Source organism: Biomphalaria glabrata, chromosome 11 (genome assembly GCF_947242115.1).
Source record: "Biomphalaria glabrata chromosome 11, xgBioGlab47.1, whole genome shotgun sequence".
In the NCBI taxonomy this organism is placed as follows: domain Eukaryota; kingdom Metazoa; phylum Mollusca; class Gastropoda; family Planorbidae; genus Biomphalaria; species Biomphalaria glabrata.
In genome coordinates this window covers 2931728-2948350 of record NC_074721.1, presented here as the reverse complement: position 1 = coordinate 2948350, position 16623 = coordinate 2931728, and the positions used below count along the sequence as shown (strand labels likewise).

At 38.4% G+C, this 16623-nt stretch overlaps 1 protein-coding gene across 2 annotated transcripts in view; it reads right to left on the bottom strand.

The window, feature by feature from the left end:
* Positions 1-7202, bottom strand: part of LOC106060962 (sialin-like) — a 30325-nt gene extending 23123 nt beyond the window's left edge. The window contains exon 1 of one of the 2 annotated variants that reach the window (XM_056004742.1): positions 7053-7202. The gene's annotated coding sequence lies outside the window, so the exon portion shown is untranslated. Of the gene's footprint in view, positions 1-4890; positions 4985-7052 lie in introns of those variants that run through there. The other variant, XM_056004743.1, reaches the window with a different exon arrangement.
* Positions 7203-16623: the final 9421 nt, after the last annotated feature.

The window sequence follows — 16623 nt, the reverse complement described above, 5'->3', positions numbered from 1 at the left end:
GAAATAAACTAGAACTTTTAGTACAATACAGAGTCAGACCAATTCAACGTGAGATGAAACAAACTAAATAGAACTTTTAGTACAATACAGAGTCAGACCAATTCAACGTGAGATGAAACAAACTAAATAGAACTTTTAGTACAATACAGAGTCAGACCAATTCAACGTGAGATGAAACAAACTAAATAGAACTTTTAGTACAATACAGAGTCAGACCAATTCAACGTGAGAAGAAATAAACTAAATAGAACTTTTAGCACAATACAGAGTCAGACCAATTCAACGTGAGATGAAACAAACTAAATAAAACTTTTAGTACAATACAGGGTCAGACCAATTCAACGTGAGATGAAACAAACTAAATAGAACTTTTAGTACAATACAGAGTCAGACCAATTCAACGTGAGATGAAACAAACTAAATAGAACTTTTAGTACAATACAGAGTCAGACCAATTCAACGTGAGATGAAACAAACTAAATAGAACTTTTAGTACAATACAGAGTCAGACCAATTCAACGTGAGAAGAAATAAACTAAATAGAACTTTTAGTACAATACAGAGTCAGACCAATTCAACGTGAGAAGAAATAAACTAGAACTTTTAGTACAATACAGAGTCAGACCAATTCAACGTGAGAAGAAATAAACTAAATAGAACTTTTAGTACAATACAGAGTCAGACCAATTCAACGTGAGAAGAAATAAACTAGAACTTTTAGTACAATACAGAGTCAGACCAATTCAACGTGAGATGAAACAAACTAAATAGAACTTTTAGTACAATACAGGGTCAGACCAATTCAACGTGAGATGAAACAAACTAAATAGAACTTTTAGTACAATACAGAGTCAGACCAATTCAACGTGAGATGAAACAAACTAAATAGAACTTTTAGTACAATACAGAGTCAGACCAATTCAACGTGAGAAGAAATAAACTAAATAGAACTTTTAGTACAATACAGAGTCAGACCAATTCAACGTGAGATGAAACAAACTAAATAGAACTTTTAGTACAATACAGAGTCAGACCAATTCAACGTGAGATGAAACAAACTAAATAGAACTTTTAGTACAATACAGAGTCAGACCAATTCAACGTGAGATGAAATAAACTAGAACTTTTAGTACAATACAGGGTCAGACCAATTCAACGTGAGATGAAACAAACTAAATAGAACTTTTAGTACAATACAGAGTCAGACCAATTCAACGTGAGATGAAATAAACTAAATAGAACTTTTAGTACAATACAGGGTCAGACCAATTCAACGTGAGATGAAACAAACTAAATAGAACTTTTAGTACAATACAGAGTCAGACCAATTCAACGTGAGATGAAATAAACTAGAACTTTTAGTACAATACAGGGTCAGACCAATTCAACGTGAGATGAAACAAACTAAATAGAACTTTTAGTACAATACAGAGTCAGACCAATTCAACGTGAGATGAAATAAACTAGAACTTTTAGTACAATACAGAGTCAGACCAATTCAACGTGAGATGAAACAAACTAAATAGAACTTTTAGTACAATACAGAGTCAGACCAATTCAACGTGAGATGAAACAAACTAAATAGAACTTTTAGTACAATACAGAGTCAGACCAATTCAACGTGAGATGAAACAAACTAAATAGAACTTTTAGTACAATACAGAGTCAGACCAATTCAACGTGAGATGAAATAAACTAGAACTTTTAGTACAATACAGGGTCAGACCAATTCAACGTGAGATGAAACAAACTAAATAGAACTTTTAGTACAATACAGAGTCAGACCAATTCAACGTGAGATGAAACAAACTAAATAGAACTTTTAGTACAATACAGAGTCAGACCAATTCAACGTGAGATGAAATAAACTAAACTGATAGTTAAACACGTTTATCTCACAATAAAAACATGTCTGGAGTCGTGTGGGGTACGTAACACAGCTTACGACAGTGCTGGTTATCTTGCATCATTCTACTAGACTAACATTAAATAATGACCCCTCTCTCTCTACAACTAACAATAAATACTCCCTTTCTGTGTCACCTAGGAAACGTACATACACACACAGACACTCCATAAAAATACATAAAAGAGATGCGATGCCCTTGACAGTTAGTCACACACCTGGCCTATATAATCTTACTGTACTCTTACATAATACAATACTCTTACATAATACAATGCAAAATTCTAGATATTTTACTGTGTTCAGAGAATATAGTCAAACAATTATAGAAAGTAGCAAGTAGGCTATATATTATACCTCTATACTACTCTACTTCAGACTTTCTCTTTTTGGCGAGAAGGCATCACGGGAAGATGTAGCAGACGATCTTTTGTTAAGTTTGGGCGCTGACAAGTTGAAAATTTTATTTATTTTTGTTGCCTTCTGTCGAACCCGTACCTTTCAGAGATGAAACTAGTTTTGCAGGGTACATAATCCATGAAATACTCATATTTCTTAAATTATTATTGTTTACTTCCCTTTGAGCGAACAATTATTTTTTTCTAATTAATATATTAAGCAAAGAAATACGATGTCCTGACTTCTGTGATGGTGCCCTAGCTAGAATGTCTTGTTGGAGAGGACCACATATAAGCGAATAAGGAAAACAGAGTAGTCTTCCATTACCTATCGTTAAACGCAAAAATAACCCAGAAATTCCATATTTGGTTCCGCAGTCATCCTTCCCGATACAAGTAAGGAAAAGTAAATTTCCCATTTCAGACCCTGCGATCTATGGGGAAGATTATGTAGAGGTAATCTGTTTCTGTGGCCCACGGTTAACTAGGGTGCCCTGTGGCCAGCACAATGACCTTTACTTTTTTTCAACTAATATCAGGTACCTATTAGAGCTGGGTGGACACAGAAGCGTCCTAAAGATCCCAAAAATCAAAATCCCAGTTATCATATGTTGGTGGATTAAGACTCCTGGAGATAATGCCCTGCGTATTGTACTTACAGCTTCATTGGATCCTCGCTCTCTCCCCCCCCCCTAACTACGCCACTGAATGTCTGTACAACTTTTTAATAAACGACTAAAAGATGTCGTTTTATTAGTTCATATTTACCGTCAAAAATTTACACCCCAAAAACACTTCTTCTTGTAAAACCATGGTTTAACTTTTAAAAATTGATAAACAAATATAAAATCAGAATTTATCAATATCGGAAATTAAAGTGAATTTGATAACTTTTGATATGTCCTGAGTGCTTCCATCAGGACAGAAAAATGACGCAGATCTCGTTTAGTTTTGTTTCTGATAGAACTACATTGCCCAACAGGTCTGGTATCTCGTTTTGAATCTAAGGAGAGTGGTAAGTTTGTTTGTTTTCTTAACTAGGAGTTCTTTCAGTACTAGATCCTACTTTGAGGTTAAATCAATCACCTTCTTTGTTACTCTGTAACACATTACTTCCCTGTCTAATTGGATACGAAAGGCAATCAGTAGCGTAGCTAGAGAGAGAGGGGGGTCATAATTTGCCTCCGCCGGGTCCCACTAGGTGGGGGCCCCCAGATGAGTGTCTGAAATTTGGTTTTACATTAAATACTACACCATTATCTCAAGTCTGCCTGGATGGGTGTCTGGTCGTACGGTTTGCGCACAGGACTGTCCTTCGGACTTATCGATGGTCTTAGGCTCAAACACTGCCCGCTCCATGTAAAACAAAAACTTTACAAACATAACATAATGTCGAACGTCAAAATGCAGGAGCCTCCTCATCTCGCTCTGCAAAATTCTTAGCTACGCCACTAAAGACAATATAATATAAAGCCTTAACCAGGTCTGAGGTTTTTGATTAAATAATAATATGATTAACTTTATTTAAGATTATTTTAATTATGATATTTAATATAAGGGAAATAATACACTAGCCGTGAAATCTGAGTGTATGCTGTGACAAAGCTGTTTCTGGTAAACAGCCAGCTATTGGAGGTAACTCAAACAAGAACATAGCTTCTTTAATATTTAAATATTTACTGAATTGCCTCCCTTAGATTATAAGCACCACGTCGAAAGACCTCTCTCTTTGTCATTCTTTCTCTCCATTTCTTTTTCTCATTCTCTCTTCTCTCTCTCTCTCTCTCTCTCTCTCTCTCTCTCTTCCCCTCTACATCTCTTCTTCATTATCTCCTATTTCCCTCTTTCTATTCCTTCCCTTTTCTCTTTCAATAGAGATGACAAGAGTATTGAATGTAATTTTAAAACCAGAAAAACATTAAAAGTACTTTAAAAACAAAACAAAACTCATAAGAATTGTACTTGTATCGATTAGTTTAGATCAGTCATGTAATAAAATGTGTAACAGATCTAGACTAACAACAATTAATCTGTACAATTAATAATACTTTTACCAATTGTTTTTGTTTTGTTTTGAAGCTATTTCATGCTTTTAGCTTTGTCAATACGCTATGATCCTATCACTTGCCTGGACCAGTTCAGAAATTGGAAGGGGGGGAGGGGGGAATTAGGAGGAGAAAGAAAGGGATATCTCTGAAAAGACCTGATATCGAAATCGTGGCTCGGCCGACGTGCTAACCACTCTACTAGTGAGGTACTTATGACTAGAGAAGATTGTATAAATATATATTGTTTGTTTCAATTTAGAGCGACGCCCTATAAAGGGGACTAATTCAGCTTATACCACCACTTCAGTCAAGTACAATGTCTTTCCCTTGCTCGAAATACCAAACAAAATAATTAATTTCAAACAGTTTATTAACTAATTGGTTAAATATTTTTATTGATTCTTGTGTTGTCAGGTAAAACAAATGTAAAAAAAAATATTCCTACTTAATGACTCCGACACTGGCCTATCAGGTGTCATTCTACTAATGTCTTATAATATTGTTAAGACGTGGGAATGAAATAAAGAAAGTAACTCACCGATTCTCAGATCGCTGGTATCTCTCCGATTGCAGAAGCACAATCCAACTATGATCAATCAATATCCCCGGTAAAAAGAAATAATGTAACAATCTCCAAATCACATTTTTACATATCCCGAGTCACTAACACAATAGAAAACAATCCTCAATCCTCAGTCAAGAAATCCAAACTCATAACTCAAGTTTCTTTACACATTTACACACTAGTCAAGGTCATTTACGCCCAACAGCAAAAAAATCACCCTACTTTGCACGTGGAAAAAAATGGTTAGTCAGGGATGAACATGGTTACAATGTCTTTGATTCCGAAAGTTAAGGATTACTACAGAACGTGGCTATGCAAACTTAGTTGTGACCTGCATATTTTTTTCATAACTAATGCAGACCAAGCCGTTGTTCTCGGAAAGGGGGGGGGGAGTTTTCGTTACCTCTTTTGTGCCTTTCTTCTACAAGATATTTTCTCTGATCCTTAGAGGTCTTCAAGGCAGCAAGGAGTCTTTCCATGAGTTCTGAACAAATCTAGTTCTCCTAACATCAGTAGGACCTGCATCTGCAGGATGGAAAATGGAAGACCGCCGCATCCCTAGATGAGTCTTGTATGGCCAACTAAGAGAAGGAAAGCGCTCGCATGGTGGTCAAAGAAAGCGCTTCGGGGACACCCTCAAAGCTTCTCTGAAGGCGTTCAGCATAGACCCAGGCACATGGGAGACAGAGGCACATGACAGAGCATCATGGCGTCTCGCTGTGAAAAACTGGCGCACAGGTTGCTGAGGAAAAGAGAACAACGCTGGCAGAAGAAAAACGCCAGGCCAGCAATGCCAGTGACACTAGCTCCAGCTGGAATAACCTCCCCAGTGTGCGGCCAAACATTCCGGGCTCACATAGGTCTCACCAGCCACACGAGGAGGCATAAAACCCTAGTGCAAAGCCTTCAGCCCCCTGGATGACAAAGTGGTCATCATCGAACCACGATGGACGAACTATATAGGACCTGCATCTTATGGATTTTTTTTTTTAATGTGTATTATTGTCAAATACAAAATATAGTTTTCTTATAATAAAATAAAGTACCAAAATGGTTTTGAGTTCCCTGAGATGCTTATTATAAATTTACAGCGTCAGTTTCGGGAATTTCCAGTGCCCATTCATAGTTTCCCTTCAATTTGGTTTTCTTTCCATCCATAAAGAGGATGCAAGCTAAAAGAAGGAATAGGGGGGGGGGGGGGAAGGTTTTAGACTTAACGTTTGTTCATACAGAACATTAACTTTAAGAAATCTAGATATTGTCTTTGTTCGGAATGAGAGGGCTACCTAGAGGGGGTAAAAGTGGACCTATTTAAGCACATCTAGTCTTTACCTTTCACGGTGTTGCGTTTTTTTTTCTGATCTCATTATAAAAACAGCATATTGTTTTATTTTTAATCTCCATTCCTGTTTAAATAGATGCGTGGTAGTAAAGCGCTTGGCTTCCGAGCCGTAGGGGTCCCGGGTTCAAATCCTGGGATTTCTTAATTTTGGATCTATAGGGCTTCTCTGGGTCCACCCTGCTCTAATGGGTACCTGGCATTAATTGGGAAAAGTAAAGGTGGTTCGTCATTGTGCTGGCTACATGACACCCTCATGGACCGTGGGCCCCAAAAGCAGATGATCTTTACATCATCTGCCTCAGAGATCACAAAGTCCGAAAAGTGAACTTTACTTTTAAAAAAATCTTTGCTGATTAAATGTGTTGGGAAAACAATTCATTTGTAATAAATCTAAGACAACACTCAACGAAAAGAGGTAATCAGGGGCGTAGCTAGGAATTTCCCATCGTTTGGGGGCCCGGGGGGCTTCGCCTCTATGGGGGGCCTCTGCATTTTGAGTAATATTTAAAAAAAAACACTCTTTTGGGGGGTCCCCTCCAAGTGGGAGCCCGGGGGGGAATTTTCAAATTCTCCCCCTCCCTCCCCTAACTACACCACTGGAGGTAATAATAGATGCTGTATTTATTTACAGTTATAAAGTACACAGTGAGACATCGTCTTATCTTATCTTATATAATACAGACGTTACTTCAAAAAAGAAGATGATTACGTCCTACGCGTCATGCATTTATCAGATATCAAGTCTCTTGCCTTAAGTTCTACAAGTACTTTCCCCAGCAAAATGAATACGAACCAACGAACTTTCCACGCTTCTCCGCAGGTCCCTACTACAGTCTTCAAGCAGTACAAAGGACAGCTCCTTAGTTCCTAGCAAATCCGACTCTTTCTAATCTCCTGATACCAATGCAAACACTTTTCTTTTCTTTTTCCTAGATTCTTCCCTTCCGTGTCCAATAGTGCGCTCGTACGCACCACAAACACTGGTGCAAGGAAGGGTTACCACAGTATTTACACAGCAAACTTACGAAAAATGTTGCGTTCCCTTTAACAATAAAAAGTTTATAGTTTGTATGTCTATGTTGAAAAAAACATAGATCAAATGTAACTCTTAAGTTGAGAAAACAGCATTAATGTCTAAGTAAAAATAAAAAGGGAATTTCAAGAATGATGTCTGTTTTTTTTTTTTTAAACCATAAAAATTAAGGATGTTATGTTAATCTTCTTCTTCTTCTTCGTTCTCATTGTTATGTTGGAGTGTTCATATGACTAGACCAATACATGAGATGAACTGCGAGGTGTTTTCCAAATCAGGGAGCTCTCCATATAGTTTTCTTACTATTGGGGATGTTTTGAGGTCAGTGTCTTTTTCGGGCCTCTTGGTAAAGAATGCGGTTTTGAAGGACATGATCAACATTCTCTGGTGACACTCCACATGGGCAGATTTCACTGGTTCCAAATTTTGAGCTTCCGGTTCATATGTTGTCTCATTCTGTTAATGTAATACTTTGGATTATTTTGTTTTAACAACGAAGTCTCTTGGAAAGTAAGACAGGTTTCTCATCGGTTATTCTATTCATGTTTACAGATGCTCCACTGCCACTGGCCAAAAGGGGAAGTTAATTATGTCGTCACGCCGCCCCCGTGTAGACGGTGAGCTCCCCTTGTTTAGACGTAGACCGGATCAATTTCACAATTTCAAACAGTAGGCGGGAATCCGCCTTTTTTTTTACCCGGATTCTCCGGACCACGTGACATGCCGTGCGCATGTCTGTTTGCTAGGCTTGATGAGTTTCGAGGTGGAAATGAACTCTTGACTACCCGAGGGCGCCATTGTTTGGCCATTGTCCCCCCGGCGCATGCGCAGTGGACAGATTGGTGAGCAGACTTACCCTCTACCGCCCCCCCTTCCCCCAAAAAAGTAACTCTAATCTCGGAAAGGTCCGGCCGGGCCACGCGGACGAAGGAAGTTGTTGCGACCCGTCTCCGTGCCTCGATTCGACCTGGGCCCCGGTTAACTTGGTGACCTGCCTCCTACGTCCGCCACTGGTTCGTGTGTTTTTGTTGATTCACGTTCGGTTTGACGTGATCTTACTTTAAAGCAGGTTTGACCCCAAAGTTCATAGTCTTATTGTCTCCCACTGCTATAAATGAGAATGGTGACGCCGCTGGTAGCGACGCGCTATATCCAACGTGTGCCAACCGAACTAGCCTTTTTTTTTTTACATTGTATGAAACAAAGCACGTTCAATTGACATTTATTCTCAAAATGAAGCTTGGATGGGGAAATTAGTCACGCTCTTTTAATTCATTTATGCAAATAACACAAAGCTCTTTTTTTTTTAGCTAAATTAGTCTTTATTCAATGGGCTACACACTAACTGTAAAATAGGCACACACCATGCAAATCATAAAGTCTAACTAAATATCTATATGCAATATTTAAAAATAAAAAAACAATTATATGTAGTGTAAGACAGTTTTGAGAAAGTGTTAATAAGTATTCAATGTTCCGTAGTACAGGGACTTTGTTTTTGTTATTTGTTTTGTTTTGTTCCGATTTCTTTGAACTCTATACTTAAACTGGACTCGTTAAATAGTGTCTATACTTGAAACCAATCTAAATTGCCAAGAATAAGGAATAATTATTGAATAATTGCTCTTTGGAAGACCATGACATCTTCTTTATCTTGCGTTTTTTTTTTCTGCAAACCATCAGGGTCGGCTTTAGGTAATTGGAGGCTCTAGGCCAGGGGTTCTCAACCTGTGGGTCGCGATTTGCCAGGGGTCGCCTAAGACGATCCAAAATATGGATTGTTATTGACTACTCATCTATTGCTGTATGTGTGTGTGTGGGAGGGGGTCGCGGCAGAGTGGGGGATTGTAAAAAGGGGTCGCCGAGCATAAAAGGTTGAGAACCGCTGCACTAGGCCCTATGCGAAGTAAATAAGGTGGCCCTTAAATGAAATAGAAAAACATAAAAATTAATACCGAAAATGACGCAAAAAAAAATTTCCTATATCTTTATCTAAATAAATGAATAAGGACTGTATAGCGCTGATAGCACACATCTGCTTCATGGACGATTCATGATCACTAGACTAGAAATAACTTTTCGAAATTTCACCGAAAGGAAAAAACAATGGTCTTCGAATATCAGTAATCTAACAAGTAGATCTAAACATTTGTTAATGAGCCTTGAATCACGTAGAGAGAGCTTGGCCTGTAGACATAGATCTATAGAGTTTAGTCATGTTTTAGAATTTTAACAATGTAGCCTTATAAGCATATTTTATGCATACTTTTAACTCAAAAAAATACTGAGGACAAAATAAACACTAAGCTCCAAGTAGAAGGGTTCTCAAAGTGACAACTTACGGTAGTAGTGAATTGCCCATTCAGTATCGTAGGCAATGTTCTATTCGGGTCCGAGCCTCACTTGATAGCTTCACGCTACAATAGCTCCAGTGATTCCATATTTCATAGACGGTTACCTGCGCTATTTTACCTGTCAAAAACTGTTAACCTGGTTTCACTCCAAGTGTCCAGGGGTCGCGTGACCTTCGACCTTGATAACACGTGTCCGAGCACGGGCCAATGGGAGCTCAAAAAAAAAGCGGGACAGACGTCCAGCAAACAAAAAGAGTTGGCGGAAAAAAAGGGACGTTGAGTTGGTGTAAATAATTCACACCCCGAGTGGGAGTCGGTCAGTGGAAGGCTATTCTTACAATTAACTTGATCAAGATACTGTCTACACTGGTCACGTGACTAGAGTCGGCTCTATTTTACTGGACTGATGGACAGGCGAGATTTAAATGGATTGTACGGGACGAGGAAGGGGACAGTACCTTTGATTAACTTAATGAACTCGTGTATGTTGTGTCAATCAAGATGATGTCCAGCCAACACTGAGTTATATGACATTGACAGGATACCGCAGGGAAGGGGTTAATCCGGGCCTGATTTGGAGATCTCGACTGAAAGCTAAAGAGTCCTCAACAATGAGCTGTATCTGTTCAGGGCATGCCCGAACAAGGCCATCTAGGGTCCGGTATATAAGGGCGGCGAAGAGCTCTGTTAACAAGAGGTGAACCTAAGCAAGATTTTCCATCGAAATATTTAGTGATCATTAAAGCGCTGTAAAGTTCAGTATGATGGTATGCATAGTCTTCAACTACAATAGCCTCTGGTGTCTACGACATAAACAAGTAATTAATACAAGATTCTCAAATGTCAGAAATGATAGACCCTCTTCTAATATGCAGATACTTCTGTCTAAAAATCTATTCTGAGGTAGCACGAAGATTGCAACATTTTTTTCCCTAAAGAGTTGTTGTTTTTTATTTGATCTCTGACCTTTTAAATCTAAAAATGTATCTATTCGGCGAGATTCGAGTGTTTCTAGTTTCTTAAATAATTCTACCACTGCAACTTCTTTTCAAAGATCAAAGATACAACGCTGTGCCTAAATAGCTGATCATCTTCAACAGAAATGGGTTAAGTAAACAAACCATGTCATTAGAATGCAAACGCACTCGTACATTGCCGGGTTATCCCTCAGATGAAGGCGGGAAAAATAAGAGCAGAGGTCAAGGAATAACTACCATGTCTTTCCCTTTTTATCTTAGGCTTATATACATTTTTTTATGGTGCAAAAGAATCAAATTAGCAAACATTTTAAAATAGAAGATATATAAAATGTTCACGTGACGTGATCATATAACGAATTCTTTGTAATAGGCGCTTATTAAAAAAAAAAAGTTATTTTATGGTTTTTAATTCAATGAAATACATGCTACAAAACAAGAAAAGATCGGAAACATAGACCTATATAGATATTATACCTAGACTGGACAACGGAAACAAATTCTTATCCGATAATGATAAGCTCACAGACCTATATATAGAGAGAGATAGATAGATTGTTATGTACGTAACTCTTTTTCAAGCTGTACGGGAAGTCGTCCCGAATCTAGGATAATCAATCTTTTCTGTCGTAGAAAATTAATGATCTTTAGTTTTCAAAGTTTAGAAATAATGCAAAATCGTTTCTCGGATTTTCTTTAGAATGGGCTGTTAATCACAGAACTATATATTCACGCCAATATATAAAACAAAGCCATTTCCTGTTAGTTTCCATTGAGATAATGTTTCAAAAATCCTAGATCGAAATAATGCATTTCTGTTGATTTTAATCATCTTATGTACATTTAAATAGATTGATTACCTAGATCTTTCTAGATATGAATCTAAAAATTTCAAAATAATAATTATGTTCAATTACCAGATCTAGATCTAAAAATTAAATTATATGTTACATAGGTTAGGGTTGAAAAAAAGTACACAGCATTTACTACCTATAACTACTTTACAAAACAACGCCTTGATCCAACTTTAAAAAAAAAAGTTTTTTTGTGACATTTTTTGTAGTGTTAAAAGATCTCCATGTCCAGTCCAGTCTAGATATAATATACTAGTCAACCCACGGTGTAGCATACGCCACTGTTTTGCAGGGCCGGCCTTAGGCCACTACAGCCTATGCGGTCGCAATGGACCCTGCACTTTCATGGGACCCGGGCTAATTCCAGGCGTAAATTATTAAATTAAATCATTTTATAACTTATAGCAGATTTCCCGAGGCCTCCTCATTTACCATATCTCTGTGTGTGTGTGTGTGTGTGTGTGATGTGTGTGCGTGTGAGTGTGTAAACGGGAGAGAAGAAATAATGAAAGCTATAAAAATAATAAGAGAATGAAAAGAATATTATTGAGAATTCGAACACGAAAAGGGTGAAGCAAAAAATGTCCTGCACTATATAGCCTAAAAATAGGACTGTTGCCAACTACTTCTTACTTCAAGCAGCAACGACTAAAAAATATGATTGCGCGGTGATAATTAGTGACATTAATTACTATAGAAGTACACACACACACAAATACATAGCGTATCAATATTTCCTTATTATGTACACCGGATTCGCCAGAAATTTCATTCATGAACATCCCCACCATAAAATTGAATCTAATGTTTTGTTCATCTGGATCTGAACTAAATGCAGGGCCTACCATCACACACATGAATACCTCAGAGTGGCAGACGACTCACTGCACAGAGGTAGATGTCATGACCTTGACCTACTGGGGGGGGCGATAAACGACAAATATTAGCTAACGTGCCAGGTGACCTTACATGGGTTTTGGTATCATTGCTTCGTCCGCTAATAGCTTTTTCTAGAACACGCTCACTTGAAGACACTGTTGACCTTATCGGAGAGATTTTATCCTTTACTCTGTACTGGTACCGTCTGCTAAAGTCAAGTTATCGATATCTAGTTGTGTGTCGGAAGTCATACAGGTGTTTAGTAGTGCCCAGTTGCCAGGTAACCAAACGAAAACAAATAGAATGCGATGCGGCCATTTTTTGTTTTGTTCTCATTATCTTTATTATTTTAGTTCAGTTTTTTTTTATTACGTTTAACGTAGTGTCGTTCTTCTGTACATTCTTTCATGCGGCATAGTGTTACTGATTGTATTTAATGTCCAGTATTGTTGTTGTTTATAAGTAGCTAAATTAAGCTTTTGACACAGGTCTCGAAAAAAATATATATACAAAAAAAAACAGATTTTTCATAATTACATAATCATATCTGCAATCTATTACGTACATTCTATTAGTAATTAGAATTACTGGTAAAATAAATCTCTATCAATATCCATAAAACTGAGGGGGGTGGGGGCTATAATCGTAGTGCTATTTTTTGTATACTACAATTCCTGTCAAATGGTTATTTTTTGTCAAGTAGTATTCAAATTTGTTTTTTTTTTTTTCTTGGCTATCTAGATTTTATAGTCTCCTAATCTAGACGACTAAATCAATAAGAAATTTGACTTTTATAATTGACAATTAAACACTTGTAATAGATCTCTAGAATTAAACGGTGTCATATCTAGGCGGCCAGTAGCGAATTCCCGAGATAATGGCCCAATAAGTACAGTGGGGCCTTTGTGTTGTCTTAAAAGTTACGCCATTTGTTATTTTTGTTTTGGAACTTAGATCTACCTTTTTACACATTTACAAGCACCAGATGTATCGAGAGAGAGAGAGAGAGAGAGAGAGAAAGAGAGAGACAGAGAGAGAGAGAAAGCGAGGGGGGAGGGGGAGAATGATCAAGAGACAGAAAGAACCAAATTTATTACACGCACACATACACAAACCAAAGCGGAAATATTAAAACTTCAAAAAGCTAAATTACAATTGAAAAAAAAAAGCTACTACATGTCGACAGAAGAGAATGTGTACATAGACACTCCACAATCAGGAAAGAACAAAAAAAAAATGAAGAAGGGAAAGAGACAGGTCTTCAGTTTCCAGTCAAGTTCAGAATCACCAGACATCGGGACACGTCTGCTTCTGTTGCCTGGGCCGTTAATGCCAGAAACTGTCTCAGTGCCATGCGCCGGGGATTACATCACATCTGGCGCACGTGCGTGGCCCTCAGGTAAAATAACGGCCAGGGATGCGTCAAATAGATTGTCTATCGATACTCAATATTCCTTCCACCCCACCTCCTCCCTATTTGTGTATGTGTTTTCCTCTTCTCTTGTTTTGTTCAACCCCAGGTAAGAAAAGTTGGGGGGGGGGGGGAAGGGAAAGTGAGAAAATTATAGGGGGGGGGTGAAACTCGATAGAATGGAAGCCACTACAACGTGAATTATCGAAAGACCCATAAGCGTGGAAAATCTTTTTCCCGCCATTGTCGGGTCACGTGCCTCCAGCTCCGGTGAAAGTGGAAGGCAACAAACAATCCCGGCAGAAGTTAACGAAAAGAAAATGAGAGATAAAACACACGGCTGGGGCGGGGGAAAAAAAAAAAAAAAGGGGGAGTGAAGCCACTTTTATTGTCAGACGACCGCTGATGTAAAAACATGGATCGGAAAAGTAACCACGGAAAGAATTTTCAAAGGCTGCGGTGTTGGGTGACAATGGCTCCCTTTCAAAGAAACCTGCAGAGTGTTTTGTTAGCATTTGTTTTTTTGTTCGCCTATTTTTTTGTTATATTCAGGCGTCCTTGACCAAAAAAAAAACTTTATTGCGGTTTAATTTTATGACATCTGTTAGTGAAAGTGATACAAATGCAATATAAAGACGCTCAATTCACTTAGCCATCACCTTTTGAAAAGCAAGTTATGGAAAGACTTCACTCTTACAATTTTTTTTTACCTTGACCTCTAACAAGGTTAAATCTGCCGGTTGTGGTTGCAGACGACTATAAAGATGCTGCCGCATTGCTAAACGATTTTTTTAAATAGATGTAGTTATCGCTTGTATGACAAAGAATGTATGGCCGTTGAAAATGTGTTACTCAATATGAAAGTATATGAATTCATATTTTTTTATTTGGTCGCAATTTTTTTCAGTTTCTGTTTTCTTATCTGCTAGACCAGCGGTTCTCATCCTTTTAAGCTCGGCGACCCCCCTTTTACAATCCCCCACTCTGCCTCGACCCCCCCTCTCTCCACACACACACACAGCAATAGAAGAGTAGGCAATAGCAATCCATATTTTCGATGGTCTTAGGCTACCCCTGGCAAATGGTAAATCGACCCCCAAGGGGGTCGCGATCCACAGATTGAGAACCCCTGTGCTAGACTAAGGGGGAAAAAATACATTTTATTATGTTCAATGCACTGCGAGCAGAACAGTCCCCTTAATGTCGGTGCGTAGGTTTTATTCTTTTAGTACCAATTCTTGTTAGGTGCACAATTTTTGAATGCACCTTTTTTGGTTGCATAGCTTTTTAGCTTATGGATTTTAGTTGTTATTATGCTGATGTAACGTTTCCTTGAGGTTCGTCTGTGTACCCCTGTTCAGGGTGGGTATCTAAGGTCTTACTGCATTTCGCAGTTGTTTCGCTGCCATAGTGTATTAGACTAGACCTTTCAATGGACCTCATTCACCAATCGTAAACAGACAACATTTAGTCACGTGATCATATTGATAAAACAACGAAAAAACACTGTCCCGTGATAGTCACTATGTATTAAAATTAGATCGTAATTTGTATAGAAGAGATAGAGAATCACATGGCAAAATGTTGTTTGTTTACGATTGGTAAATGAGGTCCATTTGTCCTTCTTACTTCTCTACAGGGAGTTAGTGATGTGATTGTAGATTGAGTCTATACCAGAGTCAGTAAAGGGCCAGTAATGTGAGTTTGAGAGTCTATACCAGAGTCAGCAGTGGGCCAGTAATGTGAGTTTGAGAGCCTATACCAGAGTCAGCAGTGGGCCAGTGTTGAGTGTTTGAGAGTCTATACCAGAGTCAGCAGTGGGCCAGTGTTGAGAGTTTGAGAGTCTATACCAGAGTCAGCAGTGGGCCAGTGTTGAGAGTTTGAGAGTCTATACCAGAGTCAGCAGTGGGCCAGTGTTGAGAGTTTGAGAGTCTATACCAGAGTCAGCAGTGGGCCAGTGTTGAGAGTTTGAGAGTCTATACTAGAGTCAGCAGTGGGCCAGTGTTGAGAGTTTGAGAGTCTATACTAGAGTCAGCAGTGGGCCAGTGTTGTGAGTTTGTTGTGTAGAGGCCAAATACGTACTAATGTGCTGTGTTGAGCTTGTGGGACTGCAAGGCGCAGAGTGCTTACTTGACTATTAACATAGTATGTATAATGTAATATTTGTGACATTGTTAAACTCAATACTAAATTACGTTATCATTGTATTGATTGTGAATAACGTTTACCTCATTAAATAGTATATTGATATGTTCACATCTAGTCTATTATTTTAATTTTAAGCACGACAGTGCATGTTGAATGTCAGGGGCCCGGGCAAACGAGCAAACCCAGCCCTGACACTTACCACTACAAGTCAATGTATCGAAATTGGTGTTGTGTTATACTGCAGGGGTTCTCAGCCTGTGGGTCGCGACCCCCTTGGGGGTCGATTGACCATTTGCCAGGGGTCGCTTAAGACCATCGAAACTATGGATTGTGATTGCCTACTCTTCTATTGCTGTATGTGTGTGTGTCTGGGGGGGGGGGTCGCGGCAGATTGGGAGATTGTAAAAAGGGGTCGCCGAGCTGAAAAGGTTGAGAACCGCTGTGATATAGTGTAGATGTAGTGACCAAAATGTAAAGAATTTTTTTTTTTTTTTTGCTTTGTTTATTTGTTTCTTATTCATGTTGTTGTTTTTACTTCAAGCATAAACATAAAGCAAGCAAGGCGCTGGAAGAGGTGGGAATGCTTCACCCTATCTCGGCAAAGCCATAACACAATAATGCAAGCTTTGTAGTGTTTGTAAAATGTTTTGTAAAATGTTTGACATGTTTCGGATGTTCCTTCAGAGTTGAAGATAGTTTACTTCCTAG